The sequence below is a fragment of the Hyla sarda genome, chromosome 1 (genome assembly GCF_029499605.1).
Source record: "Hyla sarda isolate aHylSar1 chromosome 1, aHylSar1.hap1, whole genome shotgun sequence".
Classification (NCBI taxonomy): domain Eukaryota; kingdom Metazoa; phylum Chordata; class Amphibia; order Anura; family Hylidae; genus Hyla; species Hyla sarda.
In genome coordinates this window covers 130,749,540-130,774,414 of record NC_079189.1, presented here as the reverse complement: position 1 = coordinate 130,774,414, position 24,875 = coordinate 130,749,540, and the positions used below count along the sequence as shown (strand labels likewise).

Genomic DNA, 24,875 nt, shown 5'->3' with positions numbered 1-24,875 from the left:
CAGGGAAAATGTGGGTATTTGGCTCACTATATAACACTGTGCGGCATATTGCTACGGCTGGCGATAAGCAGATCGCTGAGTGACGCATCTGGCTCCAAGATGCGTAAGAAGACCACGTCCAGAAAACCAATATCAGTGCTCCGGAGGGAGCACCAGAAGGTAAGTTAAAGTTTGTTATTTTACTTTTTGCAGCCCGGGAACAATGGAATGATAAAACATTCCAGCGGAGTACTCCTTTAACAATTGGATTGAGGATTAACAATTTTACAGTTATGGTTCCATTCACATAAGGATGTTGAGGTTGTTTTCCTACAAACCCTCTCTTTTACTCTTTTAATGAAGAAGCTTTAATAAGCAACTGTCACTGAACAGATATGGAAATATTTAATGAAAACATGTCCCTATTATTTATTCAAGTAGTATACCAATGTTAACTGAATCACAAGTTATCGGGATGGTCCCCAATGTCTTCCCCTTTTCCCCACCAGCCTTGTTTAGTAGATCTCTCTCTATACATAAACAGAAAGAGATGTATTAATCATGGTTGGTGGGACAAGGAGCAGCCATTGGAGACTTTCCTGATGACTCTTGATTCAGGAAGTAGAAAAGTGATGACCAGTTCCCTTTAAGTAGATTGTTGTTTTACTTTTTTTTAATTTATTGGTACAATGTTTCATTTATTATAATATTATGACACTCATACATTTAATTTCCTATGAATACTTATCTGTCTCTGTATATAAGTCCAAAAAAACAGTACTACAAAACCTATAAAAGGTCATATATGGTGGCAGAATCAGTCCTAGATCCGGGGCTGACTTCATAAACAAAGAAAAATCCTGCAGTACTTGTTTCTAATATGCATAAAAAGAAATATTTGAACTGCCTCATGAAGTCTGCTTCAACCCAGTGCCAAGCAGTTGAAATGTTGCTGTGATATGATAAAATAAATTTCTCATTTAGTTCTTATATTCTTTTAAATGTAGCAGAAAATGAAATAATTTCAAACCGGATAATTTGATCTTGCTTATTTATTCTCGATTTAAGAACAAAGTAAAATAAATGAATCCTTTAGAGATCTGAATTTAATCCCATGAGTGCATGCTCAAAGTTAAACATTAAAAGTGAATGGGGCAGCATACTGATATGTATAACATAAAACATAACACTCAGTTAATAAAGACAAGGATAAAATAGTAATCACAAGTGATGAGCAGTAGGAATCATATTCAAATTTGCGATATTTTGCAAATATATGGACAAATATTCCTTCTATGTTCGCGAAATTCACATATTTGCTATCTTCATTCTCTTTTTTTTTTCATGTGAAAATTCGTAATGAAATTCGCATAGTGCATCAGTGTCCAGTCTGGAAGTGCCGATATTGGCATAAATATTCACATACATTCACATAAAAACAAAAACAAATATTCGTAATTACGAATATATATTGCTATAGTCTAAATATTTGTGAAATCGCGAAGTGCCGATATTCACAGTAAAAATTAGCATTTTCAATATTCACGCTCAACACTAGTAATCACCCATCAAGTAGCTGAAAATATGTTTAATATACCACACTAGGTATGGGCACCAGGGAAAATAATGGGCTACCCGGAACTGATATCTCTGGTGTATGAGGACTTACACCACCACCACACCACCCTTATTTTCCAACACACGCACACATAAATACAATGGGCTTTTATATATATATATATATATTGATCCATTTTATTAACCAAACATAATGATATTTTTATTGTTTTGGCTTAAAGGAAATTACCTTTTAACAAGTTTAGAACCTTTTAAATTCCTTTCAAAATACTAATAAAAAAATCACACATAACTTAATGGAATGTGACCTGAATATAACACTTTAAGCTAAGGATTCACACACTGGCATTAGTAGTAAATTTGCCAACTGTATTTTTACCACTTAAGAAAAAAACAATAACACTTTTTGCAGAAATTGTGGGATTCAGAGGTTAAAACTTTTTGAGAAAGAATCTAAAGAAGTGTTCTTAGAAATATTTCTGTACAGTTTCCATAGAAAGCCACGCACATTGGGGTTTCCAAACTTATAACAAGCACAAACATGACTTTCCACTATCAACATGGCGTCCAATTCCGTGCATGCAGGTACCCTAGTGACTTTATAACACATAAGAAAACATTTTGTTCTACCTTTTTATACCATACAGGTATAAATTAAAGGTTTTAGGTGTTTTTCATGAAGACAAAACTAAACATTTTCTTATTAAATAGAGGGGTCTATAACTTTCATATTTTGTGTTCATTGAGCTGGATACTAATAGTAAACTTTTAGTTAAATGAGATGTTCAGTTCAATGACCAGAAAATGCTGATTAATGGGTAATTTCTACATTCCATATAAAGAATGACACATGAAATTTATATTCTCTAATTTATCAGATTATTACATTTCATTTATTCACTATGGACATTTGTGACCTGTATAGTTCAGTTGTACTTGAAAGTGACCACGTTTTATTTCCAAACTCGAGGAACAAGTTATTGACGGTCTGCAGACACCAAAAAGCCTGTTCTATGCAGAATACAAATGATCCACTGCAGATGGTGACAACACGTACAACCGTGACATGTAACAGACCACTGTTTCTTGTAAAACTGTTTATTTTAACTAGATTTATTGTTCCTTAATCACTAAAAAAGTCATGATCCAAAAGCAAGGAAAAAACACTTTTGCATTTTTACTGAAGTTACAAAATTATTTTAGAATCATTTCCAAAAGCAAAAGCGTAAAGACTGACCCTCATCATATTTACTCATGTCTCTATCAGGTCTTGGCACATCTTACTAGCTGCATTTTGGTTTTATGGACAAAATAGTCAACACACAGTAGCCTGTACATGCTTGAGATATATAAACAAAGAACTCATATAAGCTAAATATTCTTAACCATTAGAAGGGCCATTAGCACATGTACTTAGAAAGTATTTGCACCCATAATGACAAATGTGCCCAATGCTAGGATATTGATAGCTATGTGAACAGAAGATGGGTGCTGTTATTGGAACTTTTAAGTCTGTAACCAAAGTCTTATCGTAAAAAACTTCTCTCAGTATGAACAAATAGGAAGTGGGCCAATGGCACGCAAAAGACAGTCTGTCTCCAGGCTGGGTGTGGTTCTGCAGCATAGTTCTGCTGAAGTGTATGGAGCCAAGTTGGGGACCTGGGGACAGACGTTTTTGTAAGAAATTAGTTATCTTTTTCTATATCTGGATAACCCCTTTAAAGGGGCTGTCTGGGGGCAGAAAACTTTTATATTTGGCTGGGGCATATAAAACATAAAAATAAGTCTTACTCTCCTACTCCAATCCCCCACAGCTGCCAGTCTGACAGCTACTGGTCCCTGCTTGTCACTACTGCTTACTTGTTCCTGTGATGCGTTATCCCAGCCTTTAAGATCATGTAGGTGAATGTGACTTCTTTTTTTTTTTATATTTAATGTGCCCCCATCCAAACATATAAAACATTATCTCGTCTGACAATTCCTTTACATGGCTGTCTGTTTTGTCTTTTGAATCCAGCGTTTAGCCTGCAGACATGTCCCCCCTTCCCTTTATTAAATAAAGTAAATGATTCACAATTCTTAGGATACAAATTTAATCCAACATTGCACGATGCCAGCTTAACCTGCAATAGACTGCAATTCACATTCCAGCTACTGGATGGATAAACATTAACAAATACAGCAAAAACAACTCTGTACATGGTATGACAAAATCATGTGTCTTTGATAAGCTAGTTATCTCGTGACACACATTTTGAGTTACATGGAGCCATGAGAAAAGGTAAAGAAGGATACATCTGTATTTAACTTAACTGGGAGTTTAAGAGTTTAAAGGAGTTTTTAGGAGTAATGTTGGAGGACAAACACATTAACAAGCAGGACCCAAAATCAATGACATTGTTTTATTGTCCTGCCATGATCAGCTAACCATCAGAGGATATAGAGAAGAAGAAAAAGGTCTAAGCTGATGACTCCCTTCATTTTTTTATTTTGTTTAGTTGAAATTTTTACTAATATAGGTTGCCCGAAAAATTTCTATTTAGATGACCCTTATTTGCCTTAAGTTTGATATAAACTGGGGAATTATCATAAATATTCCTGGGTAAGTATTTCATCATCCCCACTTTAAAAGACTCCAAGACTGCAAAGAACCAAATCAATCCTAGATAAGGTATCACATGACCTATTGTAGCATGAAAGCACAAGGATAGAAGGAAATCTTTCTCTCCATATATCAATAAGACCCAACTCAGCCCAGATTTTGCTAGAGGAGTGGCAAACAGATTTCACAGTTTACCTCTGCTACCTATAGCTGATGGGAATTTCATATCAACTAGATTGCCCTTATTTACCTTTAGATTGTTTCCATTCCCAACAAGAATATTTTCATTAATCAAAATGTAGATGTGTATTCACAATTTCCTTATATATATATATATATATATATATATATATATACTGCAAAGAGGACATACGCAATGCCAAAACAAAAACAAAAAATATGCAATGCCAGGACATACGCAATGCCAGGCCCCTGAGCTGCATACAGCCCTCAATGTCTACAAAAGCCACTATTAGAATGTTTACCTTACCGAATACAAGCCAAACTGCTATTTTGGCATTGACATTGATGGCACATTGCTAGGTGACATAATTGAAACCTATCTGTAAAAAAACATGATACAGATTTCTATAAAGAATATTTAATGCAAATAATATTCCCTAGTTCTAAAGTGTAAAGTGGGTTTGAGGTGATGCTGTCTACAGTAAATATTAAATATGTTTCAAATATATCCACTTTAATAAAAGCAAAGACAATAAAAGGATGCAAGCTAGTTGTAAGACAGAAGAACTGGTCATCACCTATTGCACTTGTCGTTCCTAAATCCTAACTGTAGCTCCCAATGCTTGTATACCCCCATGACTTATGGTACACCCAAATTGAATGCCAAGCTGACAATTACAAGAAAAACATACAAACATGTAACAATAGTGGCAGGTAACAACATTAAGAATTGTAACTTTCCATTGGGTGATGCTGTGATGAGTTTAAGGTATTATATCTGTAGCTCCCTACACAGCACTGTTCTATTTTCTATACTTTCTTGTGCATTTTCGCCTTTAATGGATAAGAGTGTAACTTGCCTTGCACTGCATAATGTACTTCATCATACTCTGGACTGCGTCCCCATATAAATTTTTCTTGTTGGGGTACACTGTTGAATTGTTTGTATACTCCTGTATTTGTTTTTTTGGTCTATTCTTAGTGTGGGTTCACACCACGTTTTCTGCAATACAGTTTTTTATCAGGTTTTTGATTAAAAAAAATTAATTCCTCAAAACCTGACTAAACTGTATCAAAATGTGTGTACAAAGTTTTATCTGTATACGGTTGAAAACCGTATATGGTTTGAAAAATTATGTCAGGTTGCATCCGTTTTTTAAGAAAAAAACGTATACGTTTTGAACTTTTCACTCCATTATGAATAAAGTTTCACTTGTTTGATTGAAATTCCAAGAAAAAAAACTATACAAAGTCAAAAACCGTATGGTGAAAACCAGATGGAACCGTACTTACATACAGGTCTGTATGGTTCCCATTGACTCCCATGTTAATAAAAAAGTATATGGGTTAATACGGTTTTTCACCCGAACCAAAATCCGTGATAGGCCACGGTTTTCTGTCCAGAAAAAAATAAATTATAAACCATGTGGTTTGAAAAACTGAGACACCCGTATACAATATGGTGCATACGGTTTTGAATGGAAAGTCTATGGCCACGGTTTGCTGTACGGTTGCATAGGTTTTTTTTTTTTTTAAACGTATCCAAAAACTGTATAGTAAAATTGTGGTGTGAAGCCACCCTATCTCTTATTGTAAAAAGAAAAAAAAAACTTTAAATAAACAGTTTGAGAAAAAAAATTGTAGCTTACCAACAGATCTTTCTATGAACACTAAATCTAAAACCACTAAGCTTCACTGTCCCTGCAACTATCCCTAGGATAACCCTTGTCTACAAACTGTCCCTAACAGAAAAACAAGCTGATACTAGGACTCAGAGACAAAAGTAAAGCTGAACTAAAAACAATATCACAGGAGAAAACCCATCAAGTTAAATTGAGTTTCATGACAGCAACTTGAAAATATGAGAACTAACTGGAGAAATGAGGACAAAACTAGATTTTGAGAAGACACTAGAAACAATAAACAATGAATCAAACATACATTGTTATCCTCCGCATAGTATTGTAAAAGTCAGGGATCTTTATTCAGAGATGAGAAGTCAGGACTAGCTTATCCAGAACAATAAATTACCTGTGAGACAGTTTGCTAGAAGTGTCCAAACAAACTTACATGAGAAAACAGGATAGCAGGTTGATTCCTGCTATTTGTAACAAGCAGCTACTATGAGGGGGGCCACTATAGGATAATCTTTCCTTGTTGTGAACTCTTAGGCTCCTTTCACAGTTCCGTTTGTGCCTGGTAGATGATGTACGTTAGGAAGATAGTGGGAGAAAAATATGTGCATGCGCTGTCTTTTTCTGCCGCTATCTTTGGCCGCAATAACGGGCGTTATAGGAATCCCATTCAAGGGAATGGGGTCCTCTTTGCCCGTTATGACTCCCGTTAGGCTCCATGACAATAACGGACGTTAAGGGCGGTCAAAATGGAAAAAAAAAAAAAAAGAGCCCTTAACGTCCGTTTGTAACGGAGCCACTATTCTGCCTTTTATTGCATTGTTATAATTTCTGGATTTTGCAATTGGCCTTTTTTTTTTTTTTAAATAATTTAAACAACTCCGATTCTTTCTATAAACTTAAAAAAATGTAATACTTACAAATAAAAAAAGCAGATAGCACCTTTAATACATTCCACCGCATATAATTTGTTTCTGCATATGTGTTTGCACTCTGTTTCAGCATACAGTATATGGAGAATGTTATATTCTAGATCCAGCAAAACTGTACTAGATAAGGAAGGCAGTACATCTTACTGGTAATATGACCATTACAGGCACTGTATAAAAAATACTTTACTTCACTTAGTACTTCTAAAAGTATTGTACATACAGTCAAGAAAATGCTAAAAAGCGAAGAAATTTTAAATAAATGAATAAAAAAGAAACATTGCCCATATTTCTACAATGCGCTCAATATTTTAGAATACACACAGTGACATATTTACAAAATATTCAGATGTAGCTGTTTGGGATAGCAAAAAAAAGCAAAGAAAAAAAACACAAAGTCAAGTAAATAGGCTATTTTATATAAAAGTGGAGCCAGCTTGCATAAACATTTAGGTTGTGTTCGCTTTGCTTAACATTCCAAGATACAGTCAGTTTTATTTTTTTCAGTTAAACATTGCAAACTTATGGTACAGTATAGTCAGCAAATGAGTTAAAAGTATAAATGATGTCACCACTATGTGGATATTGGATGTAGAAAGACTCAGGTGACTGCAATGTCTTACATATCATATTCACTGGAAACTTCTATGCTGAAAACAGGACAGATGTTTCCTAGCAAATGTACTCTGCACGCCTGCGAACATCCTTACTCTCCAATATGACCTGCTGCATCTGCTCCAACATTCTCTACTTGTTAGAATAAATTTGAACTTTACTCGGGTATTGGGATTTATTCAGTCAATGGGAATTCAGGGGTGGGAGGGGGGTACATGCTGTCATATTAGACTGGGAAGAAGAGCTCAAGTTGTAATCATCCTTCTCCTAGCAAGAAATGTCTCAGAAAACATAAGACAGAAATATCTGACTAAAGTAAGGAATGCAACAGCTTTGACCATGCCAACATTACCCTTACATTATAATTCAACTAAGTACATGCCACTGGGAGGACAACTAGATAAATGCCACATTTCATTGTTTGTTTATTAATAATGCAAAGATCAAAGATCATGAATCTGAATGAAATAAAAAGGCAACAGAAATGCCTTCATGAATGTAACATTATATAAGTATGCTATGTATCCAGCACCATAGATGGCCAAACATTGAATAAACTTCAAATAAATGGAGAGAGAGAGAGAGAGAGAGAGAGAGAGAGAGAGAGAGAGAGAGAGAGAGAGAGGGAGAGAGAGAGTGAGAGAGAGAAAGAGAGAGAGAGAGAGAGAGAGAGAGGGGGGGGGAGAGAGAGAAAGAGAGAGAGACAGAGAGAAAGAAAGAGAGAGAGAGGGGGGAGAGACAGAGAGGGAGAGAGAGAGAGGGAGGGAGAGAGAGAGAGAGGGAGAGAGAGAGAGAGAGAGAGGGGGGAGAAAGAGAGGGAGAGACAGAGGGGGGGAAAGAGAGAGGGGGGGAGAGAGAGAGAGAGAGAGAGACAGAGGGGTAGAGATAGAGAGAGAGAGAGACAGAGGGGGAGAGAGAAAGAGAGAGAGAAAGAGAGAGACAGAGAGAGAGAGACCAAATGCAGTCAGTACATAACTCCTCATGCTATTATGTAAGATATATATATATATATATATATATATATATATATATATATATATATATATATATATATATATATATATTGCCCAGAATACCTGCTTCACATGAGGGACTCTTTACAGGGATGGACTGGGACTGGTATCATGCTTAAGAATGTTCCTAGTAAAGTCTCTTCTCTAAGGAGTGAACAGGTGACATAAGCTATTATATAACGTGCATGGCTATTCATACCACTCCTATAAAACATAGGTGCAGAATATACATATATACAGGTTCCCAAATCAGCTGACGGAGCCCCCATATGTGACCCAGATGCCCCCTCACCTGTCCCTGAGGAGTACACAAGGTGCAGTGGCCGGACACAGCAGTTTCTAACCCCAGCCCCTGTCTCGGGGATACAAGAAGAGGATCTAGTCACCATACCTTGCCGAGACTCTCGCTCCTGTGCAATGACGGATATGTGGGAAGATATATGGCAGAAGCATGTAGAGAAGGAAGAGCAGAATGGGGCATAGCTCCGGTTATTCCCTGCTCACACTGTGAAGACTGGGGAAGATGAAGCGACGCCCCTAAAGCTCAGCTCCACCTTACACTCACACCACACGCAGCCCTGCACAGCCCTGACTACAGAGACATCACCTGCCTCCACATCACCCATCTGGGGGAGGAATCCTGACAGAAGTGCAATGACATATCAAACAGAAGAAGAATACAACAGCCTGCAAGTGGCAGCGCAAGTTTCCATTGCCAAGATGATCTTATATGTCCCTGCAGAATGTTAGCAGGTCACTGCCCCCTGCTGGTTGTAATCATGTATTGTCCTCGTCCACACTAAGCTTGGATACAGCTCTGCTGCACTACAAAGTCCACTCTGTTCTGCTTGCTGGAGTCTGGGATCTGTCAGAGTGGGGTGACATCATACCAATGCAGCATATCTATCTATCTATACATCTATCCCTCACATCTCTTCCAATAGTTATGTATCTAGATCTATACTTACCCTCTATCTATTCTCTCTCTCTCTCTCTCTCTCTCTCTCTCTCTCTCTCTCTCTCTCTCTCTCTCTCTCTCTCTCTCTCTCTCTCTCTCTCTCTCATCTTATCTATTTGTCTATCTATCTATCATCTCTCAATAATCGATCTATCTATACATCATCTATCAATTATCTATCTATCTATCTATCTATATATGTCTGTGTCTCTCTCCATTTATCTATCTACCTATCTGGCAGTCTACTTTCCCCCTGCTTGTCTTTGCATGATAGGAGTTGTAGTTTTGCAGCAGCTAGTGAGCCACAGCTTGGTGCACATTGATCTGGATATATATAGAGGCACAGATAGATAGATAGATAGATAGATAGATAGACAGACGGACAGGTAGATAGGCATGAGATAACTAGATACATTAGATAGATATATACAATAGACAGACAGATAGATGGAGGCAAATAGTAGATAGAGCAGCACTTCAGGCAAAAGTAGAGATGAGGTGCATGCAGCCAAGGCTCAGGTCAGAAGCCATAAATACATCCAGAAGTGAAGAATATACTCACCATTCCAATATGGGTAGACAAAGTGGCAGCTTTATTCCATATAAACACAGGTGCAACGTTTCAGCTTGAAAATGGCTGCTATGGCAGCTGAAACGCTGCACCTGTGTGTTGATATGGATTAAAGCTATCACTTTTTCTATGCATATTGGAGTGCTGTGGATATTCTTCCATTCTAGATAGATAGATAGATAGATAGATAGATAGATAGATTCAGTAGATAGATACCCTAGATAGATACAGTAGACAGATACAAGATAGCTAGATATATAAATAGAAAGAAAGACAGAAATATAGATAGATAGATAGATAGATAGATAGATAGATAGATAGATTAGATAGATACTGTAAATAGACACAATAGATAGATAGACATGAGGTAGCTAGATACAGTAAATATATAGCTATAAGATATCTAGATAAAACGATAGATAGATAGACACGAGATAGCTAGATAGAATATGTAGATGCTAGATACAGTAGATAGATAAATGGAAACCATAGATAGATATAGAAGATTGATAGATAGACATAAGATAGCTAGTTAAATAAATAGATAGATAGTAGATGGTTAGATAAACCATAGGTAATAGATAGACAGATGATTGATTGATAGATAGATAGATGAGATAGATAGATAGATAGATAGATAAAGCATAGGTAATAGAGATATAGATAGATAGATATGAGATAGATAGATAGATGAGATAGACGATAGATAGATAAACCATAGGTAATAGAGATATAGATAGATAGATAGATAGATAGATATGAGATAGATAGGTGATTGAGAGATGATAGATAGATAAAGCATAGGTAATAGAGATATTGATAGATAATAGAGAGAGAGATACAATTTATGACATTATATATATCTGTGTTGTAGGTCAGTTGGATACAGCATAAACATGAAGACATTGTAACATGCATTCGGATGCTAGTTCTTTCCCAGAGTCCCAGAGCTGACAAGAGACGGAGGAGATAAGGAAGCAATGGGGTTTATCTACCTTCAGCACCTTGGACAGCTCCTCCAGTTTCCTGTATAATCCATCATTTTTACTTTGATAAGATGAGTTTCTTATCATATAATATAACTGTAATCCGGCAGGTAATGCTTTGCCCCAGGCTTTATTAACCCAACATGAACATAGCCCTAGCAGACATTCTGCTCTATGGATTCAGCTCATCCCCTGATGCCCCACAACATGGGGTCTTCAATAAAGCAGCAGGCACAGGATTTGTTGCTCCACAGTTATTATCGATGGCACACTCTCCTTTACTACATGGGTATTGCTGTGTAACACTGGATGTGACACCATTAGCCCTGATCCCAGCACATGTGAGGATACAGTGTGCACAAAATATATTGATATAATACAGTGACTCTGCTTAACAGGTGTCACTCTCTCCGAATACCTCCCTCACTAGACTAACTGTACATATCTATCCATCAAATGCCTCTAAGCTGTCAGAATAATTGTGAATGAGTCCCATAGCTATCTGCATAAAACCTATTAGAGCATCTCATGCCAGCCTAGGAATAGTTATTCTTCAGTCACATATAAAGCTGCACATCCTACAATCAGCTGCTGTCCTGTTGGCTGGGTTGTGATTTTGTGTGCGGTATACATATAATCTATACATACAAATACACTCTCTCTCTCTCTCTCTCTCTCTCTCTCTCTCTCTCTCTCTCTCTCTCTCTCTCTCTCTCATTCATGTCTATCTATCTATCATTGATATATATATATATATATATATATATATATATATCAATTATCTGTCTATCAATCTATCAATTATGTGTCTATCACCTATCATCTATCTATCTATCTATCATTTATCAATTTATCTATCTATCTATATCTATATCTAATATCTATCTCTATATGTCATACCTATCTATCTATCTATCTATCACTCTATCTCATATCTATCTATATATTATCTATCTATTTATCTATCTCATATCTATCTATATATCTATCTCATATCTATCTATCTATCATCTCATATCTATCTATTTCATATCTATCTATCTATCTATCTATCTATCATCTCATGTCTATCTATCTTTCTATCTTGTCTATCTGAGTCTCTCCATATATCTGGATCAATGTCACCCAAGCTGTGGCTTACCACCTGCTACAAAATAGATAGATAGATAGATAGATAGATAGATAGATGCATATAATATCTACATACATATAACATCATTATGTCAATGTTTAAGTCGTAGAGATACAAGGAGACACTTTACACTCAAACCTTATACCAGTGTTTCCCAACCAGTGTGCCTCCAGCTGATGCAAAACTACAACTCCCAGCATGCGTGGACAGCCGAATGTTGGGATTCATAGTTTTGCAACAGCTGGAGGCACACTGGTTGGAAAATACTGCCATATACAGTAAGAAATGGAGAAATGGAGACTTTTCTTTAAAGATGACTCTTTAGAAATATAACAGAGTAAGAATAACAACCTCCAGTACCTCTGATTATCTTTACATACAGTCTGCATGATGTACATTGAAAGAAAGATACATATAAGATACATATGGGAAAACAAAATGTAGCAAAATGCCAGGACGCATTGATGCATCAAACCACCAGGTGGCAGTCAGGAATAGATTCACTGTGGACATATGTAAGCTCCTTAGCAATTCAAACTTCCATACCCTTCATATTGTTTAATGTTAAATTGCCTTTCTCTCAGTATTACTAGGCAACCTTGTTGAGGCAAGCAAATGTGAGGATGAAGGCTCTGCAAGCAGCTCTGCTGGAAGCCTGGCAGATGAGCTGGTGATGTGGTGGTGTAAGGTGGAGTTCAGCTTTAAGGGGCGTTGCTTAATCTTCTACAATCTTTACAGTCTCAGGCAGAGAAATAACTGGAGCTATGCCCTGTCCTCCCTCTGTCTTTCTCTTCATGAATTGTCCATCTCTCACTACAAATATCAGCTGAAACTGAGATCCCAGCAAGGTACAGTGCATGTTCATTTAGCCTTCACTCTTCTTGAGTATTTGTTGTTTCTATGATATCTGCAGCATGCATGATAGGAGTTAGTCAATAAACATTATCTCTTTGCACTTTGCTACATTCCTACTTTCCATAGGCAGGAGAATATCTTGGTGGCTACAGTGTTGTTATACTTGTCTGGAGCTCAATCATTTGTCACCGCAAGGCACATTTATTCCTTTTCTATACAGACTCCCTATTTTTTTGACATATTTGCATAATAGTATCCCTGACGGAGCTGTAGGGCTTTATTTCCTTGGATTTTGTTTCCGAGAGCTGTCCACGAGCTGCTTTGTGCCAGAGTTATTCAAAGTATTTATGGCTGCTGCTCAATTCTTGGCTATCAGACACCATGTTCTCATTATCCTTGGTCCAATGGACTTAGAATTTACTAAGGCTGAGAAAGACAAGGCAGGCACCAAAGCGGGGATGTCGGGGGTTAAAGACACGGTGTGGAGCGTGGAACAGCGCAGGGGTGATGTATACATATACTTCAGGGGTGCCAATCAATAGTTCAGAGCTTGTATATGCATTATGCAGGTAGAAAGAAAGTAGATAGCACTCACCCACGTGTGAAGTTAAAAGGTCTTCTTTTTTAGAACATCATTAAAATGCTGAGGGAAGGGGTAGAGAGATGCGGTCAGCGTGAGCTGACTGACCGGCCTCGGCCGGTCAGTCAGCTCACGCTGACCGCATCTCTCTACCCCTTCCCTCAGCATTTTAATGATGTTCCAATAAAGAAGACATTTTAACTTCACACGTGGGTGAGTGCTATCTACTTTCTTTCTACCTGCATAAAGGACTTAGAATTTATATATTCCCAGCGTAGGAGATGGGTTTAAATAAGCTAACTATGCACTTTACATGTAAGTTACTATGTAAGAATACACTGATACGCGCTTTTAGAAAAGTTTTATATTAGGCAAACCTGCGTTGTGGGATCAAAAATAAATTTTTTCTAATATAACCCTGCTAGTTGTTACCTACAAGAGAAGTTTTAGAACTTCTCTTATTATTAGCATTCAGTTTATTATATTGTATGTTACATGTTTAAATATTTATACTACCTTTTCTATGTTTTTATAATATTATTCAATTGCATAAAGATTCAGATTCTATGTGTCTACTCTGTCCCTTAACTGAAAAAGTCTGTCATTTTTTAAAATGCACAGTATACAGGTAAAGTATATTAGACTGTTAACTGTGCAATAAGAAGTAAAATAGTCCAGTTTAGTAACATAGGGAAGAGCAGAGACAAAACATTTGTATCTAATAGTGGTTTACACATATGTATGACTTTTTAAATAGAAACATGTTTGTAAACATAGTTCTTAAGGTAAAAAAAAAAGAACAAGAGTCCATAAAGTTCAACCTACCTCCCAATTGTGTTACTACTGTGTTGATCCAGAAGAAGGCAAAAAACCCTTGTGAGGCTAATAGCAGTTGCCCCATACTAGGGGGGGTAGGGGAATATTTCCTGACTTGAAATGTGGCAGAACAAATCCCTGGATCACTGTTCTGTCGCATAACTTTAGAAAAACTAGCATGGCTTATGTAAAACTAAGACTTATTCTTCTAGAGGAAATGGATGCTAATGATCAGGGCCTTTCTTTTCTTAATATATTCAGTTTTCTTGTACTGCAAAATGTCATATTTAGTATATGAAATGTTTGTTTTATTTGACTTTTTTGTTTAGCTAACTTTCATATTATTATTTGAAGGTTGGTGGTATAGAAAGAATAGATGATACATTCCAAAATTCACGAGGGCTTGTAATTTGGGTATTTTATTGGTATAAAACCTATCTAGTCCTACTTGGGGTACGTGTGGTAAAGCATTTATATGCATGTTGCTTTTTCTCCCCACTTAATGTACTAGACGGATAGGATGCTGGACAAGACTTTACTTACCAGATAGGCACAGGCCTCATTACAATATATGTTGTACTCTACGTAAAAACATTTATTTAGAGATATACATTAGCAAGAGAATATTTCATAGTAAATACTTGTGTTTTATATGAAATGGCTCTGGGGCATCTTTTCTTTAAAACTCTGTGTTGCATTCTTCCTCTGTTAGTCCTCCTGCAAATATATTCATTTTTAAACTAACAACTGGGTGTAACCATTCCCCTTGTCATTAGGGTGTGTCCCTACAATGAATATGATGGAGCACCTTGAAAATAATGTCACATAATTGTTCATATATTCATACCATTGTTGGTTGAATAAAAGAAAAATGATATAATAGAGAGTCATTTTGAGTGTCGATCATGTAAGTCAGATGGGGCTGAAAGTAATCTGGGCATAAAATGTATTCAACACAAAATATTCCTACACAGCAAAGAGTCTCAAAGTCTAAGCCATCTATTATGTAAAGACCAATATTAATGTAGTCCATGGTAATAACATGCATGGTGGATTTCCTTTGCTTTGATTCCTTCCTCACACCAAAAACATACTGATAGATCAAATGAGTGATAGAGCTAGTCCTTTATAAGAACTGACCTTAGATGCATTTGAGATATGGATAATTAGATTGGGAGCCCCAGTGGGGACAAGGACTGATGAGAGTTATGATAATGTATGTGCAGCGAGGCAGAATATGTTTTAGTTGTGTAAACAGAGCAAAAAATAAATAGAAAATCGAACATATATATATATATATATATATATATATATATATATATATATATATATATACACACACACACAAATGGTCATCAGTAGTTGGTATATCAATATATATATATATATATATATATATATATATATACCAACTACTGATGGATTACATTTGACATGCCCTTTTGAAATATTATCAGTGGTTGGTACATATATATATATATATATATATATATATATATATATATATATATGTACCAACCACTGATAATATTTCAAAAGGGCATGTCAAATGTAATCCTTTAAACCTATAACTGCACTCACATATACTGTGCCACATTGCATTATTATGTATCAATCTAAAGAGTGTCCAGTTTGGGCATTATAATGCTACCACTTGGCTACCACTATATCCTATGATTGCAGTTACCACTCATGGGACCTTAATAATCAACCTCACTAGAAGTAAGTTTTCTGTAATGGTAGATAAAGTTGTCAATAGAATGTATATGACTGACATTGCTCCAATCTCTGAAATAAAATGGATTTTTGAGTTATAGACAGGTATTCTGCCAGCCACTAATATAATCGGACATCTTGCCACGAGCTATTATTGAGTGAAGTATATTCTTAAATCATCCATCTTCATATCTAGAAGCTACATAGTACTGAAGACCTGCAGATATTGTTATTAATACATTTTATACTCTTGCTTAAATATGTTTGTGATATGTGTCAATAGGATTCTACATTTAAGCTTCTTATCACAGAGAACTTCCATGTGAGTAAAAGGAATATCAACTGATAACATTTATGGCACAGAACAACAGCTATGTTATAGTGAATTTCCAATAAGGAGAGGATAGTATTACAACCAAGCCTACTATTTTGGCTTATAAAACTTCATAACAACAGAGACGAAGTCTTAAAATGTATATATTGGGTATAGTAAAATGAGATCTCTGTTGTGAAGATTGTGATTACCGAAATTCTACTTATTAGAATTGACCAAACTGAATCTGGTGAACCCGAGTTTAGTCCAGTCCGGTACTTAGGCAAACTATGACAGGTTCACTATGGCCGAACCTATCAAAATGGTGTAGACACTGGATGGCTGAAGGAAGGATGAAAACATGACCTAAGAGTAGCCCAGAATACCTTGCAAGTAGGTGAAAGGATCACATGACTTCAGTTTAGCCAATTGTGCTGCAAGAAGATGGAAGGATTACCTGACCTTAAAGGGGTACTCCAATGGAAAACATTTTTTTTCAATCAACTGGTGCCAGAAAATTTCTACTAAAAAATTGTAATCCTTCCAGTGCTTATTAGCTGCTGTATGATCCACAGGAAGTCATTTTCTTTCTGAATTTCTTTGCTGCCTGACCAAAGTGATCTCTGCTGACACTTCTGTCCATTTTAGGAACTGTCCCGAGTAGAAGCAAATCCCCATAGAAAACCTATTCTGCTGTAGACAGTTCCTAAAATGGACAGAGGTGTCAGCAGAAAGCACTGTGGTCAGACAGAATGAAAATTTAAAAAGAAAAACACTTCCTGTGGATCATAACAGCAGCTGATAAATACTGGAAGGATTATGATTTTTTTAATAGAAGTAATTTACAAATCTGTTTAACTTTCTGGCACCAGTTGATTAAAAAATATATATTTCCATTGGAGTACCCCTTTAAGAGAGCCAGTAATCCCTTGCATACAGCTTCCAGGAGTCAGTGTAGAGGTGGGTCAGAGGCATCAGAAAAGTCTATGCACGTAGCTGCAGTGGCCATTTTAGGGAGATAAACTGTAAGGTGCAGATCTCTGTGAGGGACAGTAGGAAAGATTTATCAAAGCCTGTGCAGAGGGAAAGTTGGCCAGTTGCCCATATCAACCAATTAGATTGCTTTTTTTCATAAAAAAAAAAAAAAGGCCTTTGAAAAATAAATGAAACTGTCTGATTGGTTGCTATGGGCAACAGTTCATTTTTTCCTCTGCACAGGTTTTGATAAATCCCTGTCACAGGTAGGGATGTATCAAAACCTGTGCAGAGGAAAAGTTGACCAATTGCCCATAGCAACCAATCGGATTGCTTAATTCATTTTGTCAGTGATTATCACTGCACTCCACTTCTACAATATTCCAAAGCAGTGTACAGAAAGCAGCTGCTGCACACTGCAGAGAATGTGCTGTATTTGCTCTGTCAGAGAGCAGATCTATGTGAGGGGCAGTGTGTAGGACCACTCCACTATTATATTCCAGTGTTCAAAAAGCACATGTAAACAGTGTGCAGCATTTGTTCTGTCAGGGCCAAATCTGTATCATTGTTAAGTGTGCTAGTGTTAATGTTTTTGGCACCTTTAAGAGAAAAAAAGCTGTGAAAAATAGACTATTGTGTTACTTTTGTGCACAGTTGTGGTGGGCAAAAACAGTAAACACAAGGGTTTTGTGTCACTTTAGCAAACACATTGTTTAATCGCACATTCAAGCAAGTCAGTCATAGTGGCATACAAATAGGTTGGCAAATTCATTGAAGAAAACAACAGTTTTTTTTAGTGAGTTTAGCAAATACATTGTTTATCCCCTTAAGGACTCAGCAAATTTTCGTTTTTGCATTTTCGTTTTTTCCTCCTCCCCTTCTAAAAATCATAAAGCTTTCAATTTTGCACCTACAGACCCATATAAGGTTTTTGTTTTTTGCGTCACCAATTGATGTAATGACATCACTTATTTTATAATATAACCTGCAGCGAAACGAAAAAAAATAAAAATTTTGTGGGGTGAAATAAAAAAAGAAACGCCATTTTGTAACTTTTGGGGGCTCCCGTTTCTACGCAGTGCACTTTTTGGTAAAAATGACACCTTATCTTTATTCTGTAGGTCCATACGGTTACAATGATACCCAATTTATATAGTTTTTTTTTATTTTAATACTTAAAAAAATTATAAACTACATGTACCAAATTAGTATGTTTAAAATTGGTATCTTCTGACCCCTATAACTTTTTTATTTATCCGTGTACGGGGCGGTATGAGGGCTCTTTTTTTGCGCCATCATCTTTATTTTTATCGGTACCATGTTTGTTTTGATTGGACTTTTTGATTGCTTTTAATTAATATTTTTATGGTATATGAAGTGACCAATAATGCTAATTTTGGACTTTGGTATTTTTTTTTTATGCGTACGCCATAGACCGTGTGGTCTAGCTAACCTAATATTTTAATAGTTTGGACATTTACACACGTGGCGGTACCACATATGATTATTTTTATTCTTTCATACATTATTTTATTTAAAAAATTGGAAAAGGGGAGTGATTTCAACTATTAATAGGGAAGGGGTTAATGAACTTTTATAAAAAAAAAAAATTACACTATTTTTTTTTTAGCACCAATAGAGGGCTAAAACATGGAATCTTTTGATTGCATACACTGATCAGTGTTATGCCATTGCAAAGCACTGATCAGTGTAACGTGTAACCAGTGTAATCTGCTGCTCTAACCTGCTGAGCAGGCATGGAGCAATAGATCGCCAATCGGACAACGGAGAAGCAGGTGAGGACCCTCCCGTCGTCTGGTAAGCTCATCAGGACATTGCGATTTAGTTGTGATAGTCCCGATCAGCTCCGCTGAGTTGCCGGGATTCTTTTACCTTCGCTTTAGATGCCCCAATCAACTTTGATTGTGGCGTATAAAGGGTTAATGCCGGGCAGCGGCCCAATCGGCCTTGTGGGTCCTAGCTGCCCGTAGAAACCGGGATCCACCGGGTATAACCCGTTCTCCGCCGGTGAGAATGGTTTAAACTTGTTAAACTGGACGCTCTGAGTCCTTAAAGGGGTACTACCGTGCTGACAACTTATCCCCTATCTAAAGGATAGGGGATAAGTTGCCTGATCACGTGGGGTCCCGCCGCTGGGGACCCCCGTGATCTCGCATGCAGCACCCCGCTCTCATCAGGCCCCGGAGCGAACATCTCTCTGGGTCTGATGACTGCCGATCACGGGGCCGGAGTATGGTGACTTCACGGCTCCGCCCCCATGTGATGTCACGCTCCGCCTCTCAATTTAAGTCTATCAGCTCCGATCATCCCTATTTTCCGGGTGATCGGGTCACCAGAGACCCGATCAGCCCGGAATAGCAGAAAATCGCATGTCTGAATTGACATGCGATTTTCTGCGATCGCCGACATGGGGGGGTCTCAGGACCCCCCTCGGCGATGTGCCGGGATGCCTGCTGAATGATTCCAGCAGGCATCCCGGTCCGGTCACCAACCGGCTAGCGGTGGGGACCGGAATTCCCACAGGTGTATGCATACGCCCTACATCCTTAAGGACTCGGGATGCAGGGCGTATGCATATGCCCCACGTCCTGAAGAGGTTAATTACATATTCAAGCATGCCAGATTTTCATAGTGGCACAAAATTGGTTGGGAAAATCAATTTATTGCATATTCAGGCATGCCAGTTTGTAATAGTGAAACAACTATGAAGAGAAAGAAGAAGAGAAGAGTATTTTTCTTGCCTTTGTTTGTTGTGTATAAGACAAAGCAACTTATCGGGTCTGTATGTTGAATAGATACATCCATTACAGGAAAGCCATGGATGATGGAAGCCATGGATAATGATATTGGTCATCAATATCTGAAAAGCAGTGGAAAAAGATGGACAAGATTTGTCAGCAGAGAAAATGGCAGAATTAACTATATTATGTTGCTGATATTACCTCTTAAGCAAATGCTCGTAGTGATGATTGAGAAAGGGATGGAAGAAGGTTCGCATCTGGCTCCCTGCAGTATGAATGTTGAGGAGGAGCTGGATTGGATGAGAAAGGGAGATGGAATTGGTCAAAGGGAAAGGGGACAAGGCAACCACACAACATGACGATAATGACCAGCCTTGGCAATATGTGACAGAGATGGTACCAACTGGGCCTATGGAAAATATGGCAAGGATGGGGAGCTGTATACTTTGTTGCTTGCATGCTGGCAGGCATATTGTGAGCATGAAGGAAAAGAGTACTGATTAGCCTTAGTATAAATTCAAAATAGGGACATTTTTGGAAGCTATGCTGCCAGATTGCCATGGCTTTCCAAAAGCAAACACCTGTCAAACTTGAAGCCACTTACGGCTCCCGCTGAGTCAACGCTCCACTACTGTTATCTTTTCAAGATGTAGCAGCTGCAGCATGTTCATGTTAGAGTACATAATGACTAAGTTATATACTAAATTGCATCCAATATTCCAACCTGACATACATATTCATCAAATTGATATTCACCCCCACCTGAGCAACTAGATTGATTCATACCTGAAAAGTGCCCATTCTCTGTCAGATACCATCAGCTCAGACCCCATGGACTTTTGTATCACCTGATTAATGGGTCACCATTGGCCATAACTTGCCATTGCTCCTTCTGATACCTCCATGTGCATATTAAAGGGTACCTCTCATCAAATAAGCTTTTGATATATTTTAGATTAATGAATGTTGAATAACTTTCCAATAGCATGTTAATGAAAAATATGCTTTTTTCTATTGTATTTTTCCTGATCAGTCCTGTCAGCAAGCATTTCTGACTAATGCTGGAGTCCTAAACACTCAGAGCTGCCAGCCTGCTTTGTTCACAGCCAAACAGGCTGTGAACAAAGCAGGCTGGCAGCTCTGAGTGTTCTCCTTTGTGAACAAAGCAGACTGGCAGCTCGTAGTGTTTAGTGTTTATGAGTCTGAAATGCTTGCTGCCAGGACTGGTAGGGAGACCCCTAGTGGTCATTTCTTCAAAGTGGAAAATTAAATAGAAAGAAGCATATTTTTTAATAACATGCAATTGTAAAGTTATTCTGCATACATTAATCTATAATATATCAAAGGTTTTTTTGATGAGAGGTACTCTTTAACACAAACAACTGCCACCAAAAATAAAAAATAAATTACTTTTTATTTTAAAAAGAATACAAAATCTGCTAGTGCAGTGTTTTTGAAAACAAGCTGTAAGTTACCACAGTTACCATCTGTTTACCCATTGCCATATATTGCCATACATTTGTCATAAATGAATGCTGCTACCCACTTTGTCCCACCTACTTATAAGGCAGCGGCTGTAGCAATATACCATTTTAGCTGGGGATTGGCTGAACAAGCAGTCACTTGCATCCGTCGAGGAAGGTGGGGACAAGGATGCATAAGAAGCAGTAGTCCCGTACAGGAGATCACAGGGGTCCCATCAGTTGGACCCTCCGTGGTCACACAAAAATGTCTCCTATCCTATGTATAAGGGATAGGGGTCTGATAAGTTAAATTTCCTGGACTACCCTTTTAACATTATTTATTTATGCAAACCTTGCAGAAAAGTCAGAGGCTAGTTTGGTAATGCCTAGGTCATCTGCACACTATCAATGGTAATGGATAGAAAAGGTTCAGGAATACGATGAAGATGGAAAAGAACCACTAGGTCTGAAATTATAACATGATGCAACATGAGTAAAATAAGAGCATTTCTTCTTTATATTAGTGGCAAATTATAATATATGGTCTAAAATAAACAACATATCAGCAGATATAACAATTATTGGTCTTCTGAATACTTTTTCAAAAAGGTCATTGAGTCATAGGGAAACATTAGAATTGGGGCCTGGGGTTCAAGGACTGATCACAACATTGAAGGTTTACAAACTGTAACCTAATTTTTTTTGGCCTTATGCTTATTCATTTTAGCTAATGGTTGTGTAGCTACCTGAAAACCAAAACAAGCTGCAGGTGACATGATATGGGTTTTATTTTTATTCTCTGATCAATATTTGCATTACATTTTCATGTGTAATCAGCAACATTATAATCAATATTAAGGCACATTTTGAAATCCATTGTCTTTGTTAGGTGCTGGAAGGATTACACAACTGATACATTTTTGTTCGGCAATTGTCCAATTCACTATCCATTTACTTCAGTGTTTTTGGCTGCAACTGTACTAAAAAACATGGTGGACAAGGCAGGAGATGTGTGGCACCAGGAACAAGGCTGGAAATATGGCTCTCTTAGTGGTGTTAAAAGTAGCCGCAGGGAGTAGTAGCTGAAGTTATATCAGCAGAAGTACAGAATGGAATGTGATAGACAAGAAAGGAGATAATGATATTACTTTTAGTTAGATGCAAAACAATGAGCACACAACGCTATCAGAAGCAGGATTTAACCCCTTAAGGACGCAGGACGTAAATGTACGTCCTGGTGAGGTGGTACTTAACGCACCAGGACGTACATTTACGTCCTAAGCATAACCGCGGGCATCGGAGCGATGCCCGTGTCATGCGCGGCTGATCCCGGCTGCTAATCGCAGCCAGGGACCCGCCGGCAATGGCCGACGCCCGCGATCTCGCGGGCGTCCGCCATTAACCCCTCAGGTGCCGGGATCAATACAGATCCCGGCATCTGCGGCGGTTCGCGATTTAAATGAACGATCGGATCGCCCGCAGCGCTGCTGCGGGGATCCGATCATTCATAACGCCGCACGGAGGTCCCCTCTCCTTCCTCCGTGCGGCTCCCGGCGTCTCCTGCTCTGGTCTGTGATCGAGCAGACCAGAGCAGGAGATGACCGATAATACTGATCTGTTCTATGTCCTATACATAGAACAGATCAGTATTAGCAATCATGGTATTGCTATGAATAGTCCCCTATGGGGACTATTCAAGTGTAAAAAAAAATGTCAAAAAATGTAAAAGTAAAAGTAAAAAAAAAGTGAAAAATCCCCTCCCCCAATAAAAAAGTAAAACGTCCGTTTTTTCCTATTTTACCCCCAAAAAGCGTAAAAAAATTTTTTTATAGACATATTTGGTATCGCCGCGTGCGTAAATGTCCGAACTATTAAAATAAAATGTTAATGATCCCGTACGGTGAACGGCGTGAACGAAAAAAAATAAAAAAAAGTCCAAAATTCCTACTTTTTTAATACATTTTATTAAAAAAAAATTATAAAAAATGTATTAAAAGTTTTTTATATGCAAATGTGGTATCAAAAAAAAGTACAGATCATGGCGCAAAAAATGAGCCCCCATACCGCCACTTATACGGAAAAATAAAAAAGTTAGAGGTCATCAAAATAAAGGGATTATAAACGTACTAATTTGGTTAAAAAGTTTGTGATTTTTTTTAAGCGCAACAATAATATAAAAGTATATAATAATGGGTATCATTTTATTCGTATTGACCCTCAGAATAAAGAACACACGTCATTTTTACCATAAATTGTACGGCGTGAAAACAAAACCTTCCAAAATTAGCAAAATTGCGTTTTTCGTTTTAATTTCCCCACAAAAATAGTGTTTTTTGGTTGCGCCATACATTTTATGATATAATGAGTTATGTCATTACAAAGGACAACTGGTCGCGCAAAAAACAAGCCCTCATACTAGTCTGTGGATGAAAATATAAAAGAGTTATGATTTTTAGAAGGCGAGGAGGAAAAAATGAAAATGTAAAAATTAAATTGTCTGAGTCCTTAAGGCCAAAATGGGCTGAGTCCTTAAGGGGTTAAATTGTCACTTTGACACAGGCTGAAGTATCACAATCCTGTTTAAACTCTTGCGTGATGGTTGATGCTGTGGCATCCTATCAGCTATCAATTTATTGTTGATGATCACAAATTGTTCATGATTTACAAATAGTAAGCTGCAGCTGCAGACATAGCAATGGCTGAAATGCCTGAATTTCTACCTAAGTAACACACTGAGATTAAGTCCCTTCTCTCTCTAAAATCTATGGGGGAGATTTATCAAAACCTGTCCAGAGGAAAAGTTGCTGAGTTGTCCATAGCAACCAATCAGATCGCTTCTTTCATTTTTCAGAGACCTTTTCAAAAATGAAAGAAGCAATCTGATTGGTTGCTATGGGCAACTCAGCAACTTTTCCTCTGGACAGGTTTTGATAAATCTCCCCCTATCTCCCTATGTATTTTCTATTCTCTTATACTCTTCTTACACTCTCTAAGTAACACACACTGTCTGGTACTTATCCAACGTTACTATCTCTCTCTTGCCCTGTTTGATGTGTTCTCTCTGTTATCGCTATCCACACAAATGATCAGGATTTTCATGTTAGTCTTTTTTTATTTTTTTATTTAGTGGTTGTAAATCATCCACTGTTATACCTATATTCCCTCATTTTGGTTGTCCTACAGGAAAGGCTGACTAAAAGGCATTACAGGGAAGT

General features: G+C 37.4%; 2 protein-coding genes and 1 long non-coding RNA gene across 9 annotated transcripts in view; 1 reads left to right on the top strand and 2 right to left on the bottom strand.

Annotated features, from left to right (window-relative positions):
* NPY1R (neuropeptide Y receptor Y1) overlaps nucleotides 1-11,137 on the bottom strand; it is a 75,385-nt gene extending 64,248 nt beyond the window's left edge. For 2 of the 6 annotated variants that reach the window (XM_056561433.1, XM_056561423.1), the window contains exon 1: nucleotides 8,925-9,130. The gene's annotated coding sequence lies outside the window, so the exon portion shown is untranslated. The other 4 variants (XM_056561453.1, XM_056561462.1, XM_056561426.1 and 1 more) reach the window with 4 other exon arrangements.
* Nucleotides 11,138-12,767: 1,630 nt separating this feature from the next.
* Nucleotides 12,768-24,875, top strand: part of NPY5R (neuropeptide Y receptor Y5) — a 95,532-nt gene continuing 83,424 nt past the window's right edge. The window contains exon 1 of the mRNA XM_056561397.1: nucleotides 12,768-13,028. The gene's annotated coding sequence lies outside the window, so the exon portion shown is untranslated. The remainder of the gene's footprint in view (nucleotides 13,029-24,875) is intronic.
* LOC130358316 (uncharacterized) lies at nucleotides 20,197-24,459 on the bottom strand. Of its 2 annotated transcripts, none has more exons than XR_008889465.1 (3): nucleotides 24,381-24,459; nucleotides 20,399-20,487; nucleotides 20,197-20,316 (listed from the first exon to the last, which is right to left on the bottom strand). It is a non-coding gene; the product is annotated as an uncharacterized LOC130358316 (long non-coding RNA). The 2 variants fall into 2 exon arrangements; XR_008889464.1 differs by lacking the exon at nucleotides 24,381-24,459 and adding an exon at nucleotides 21,786-21,918.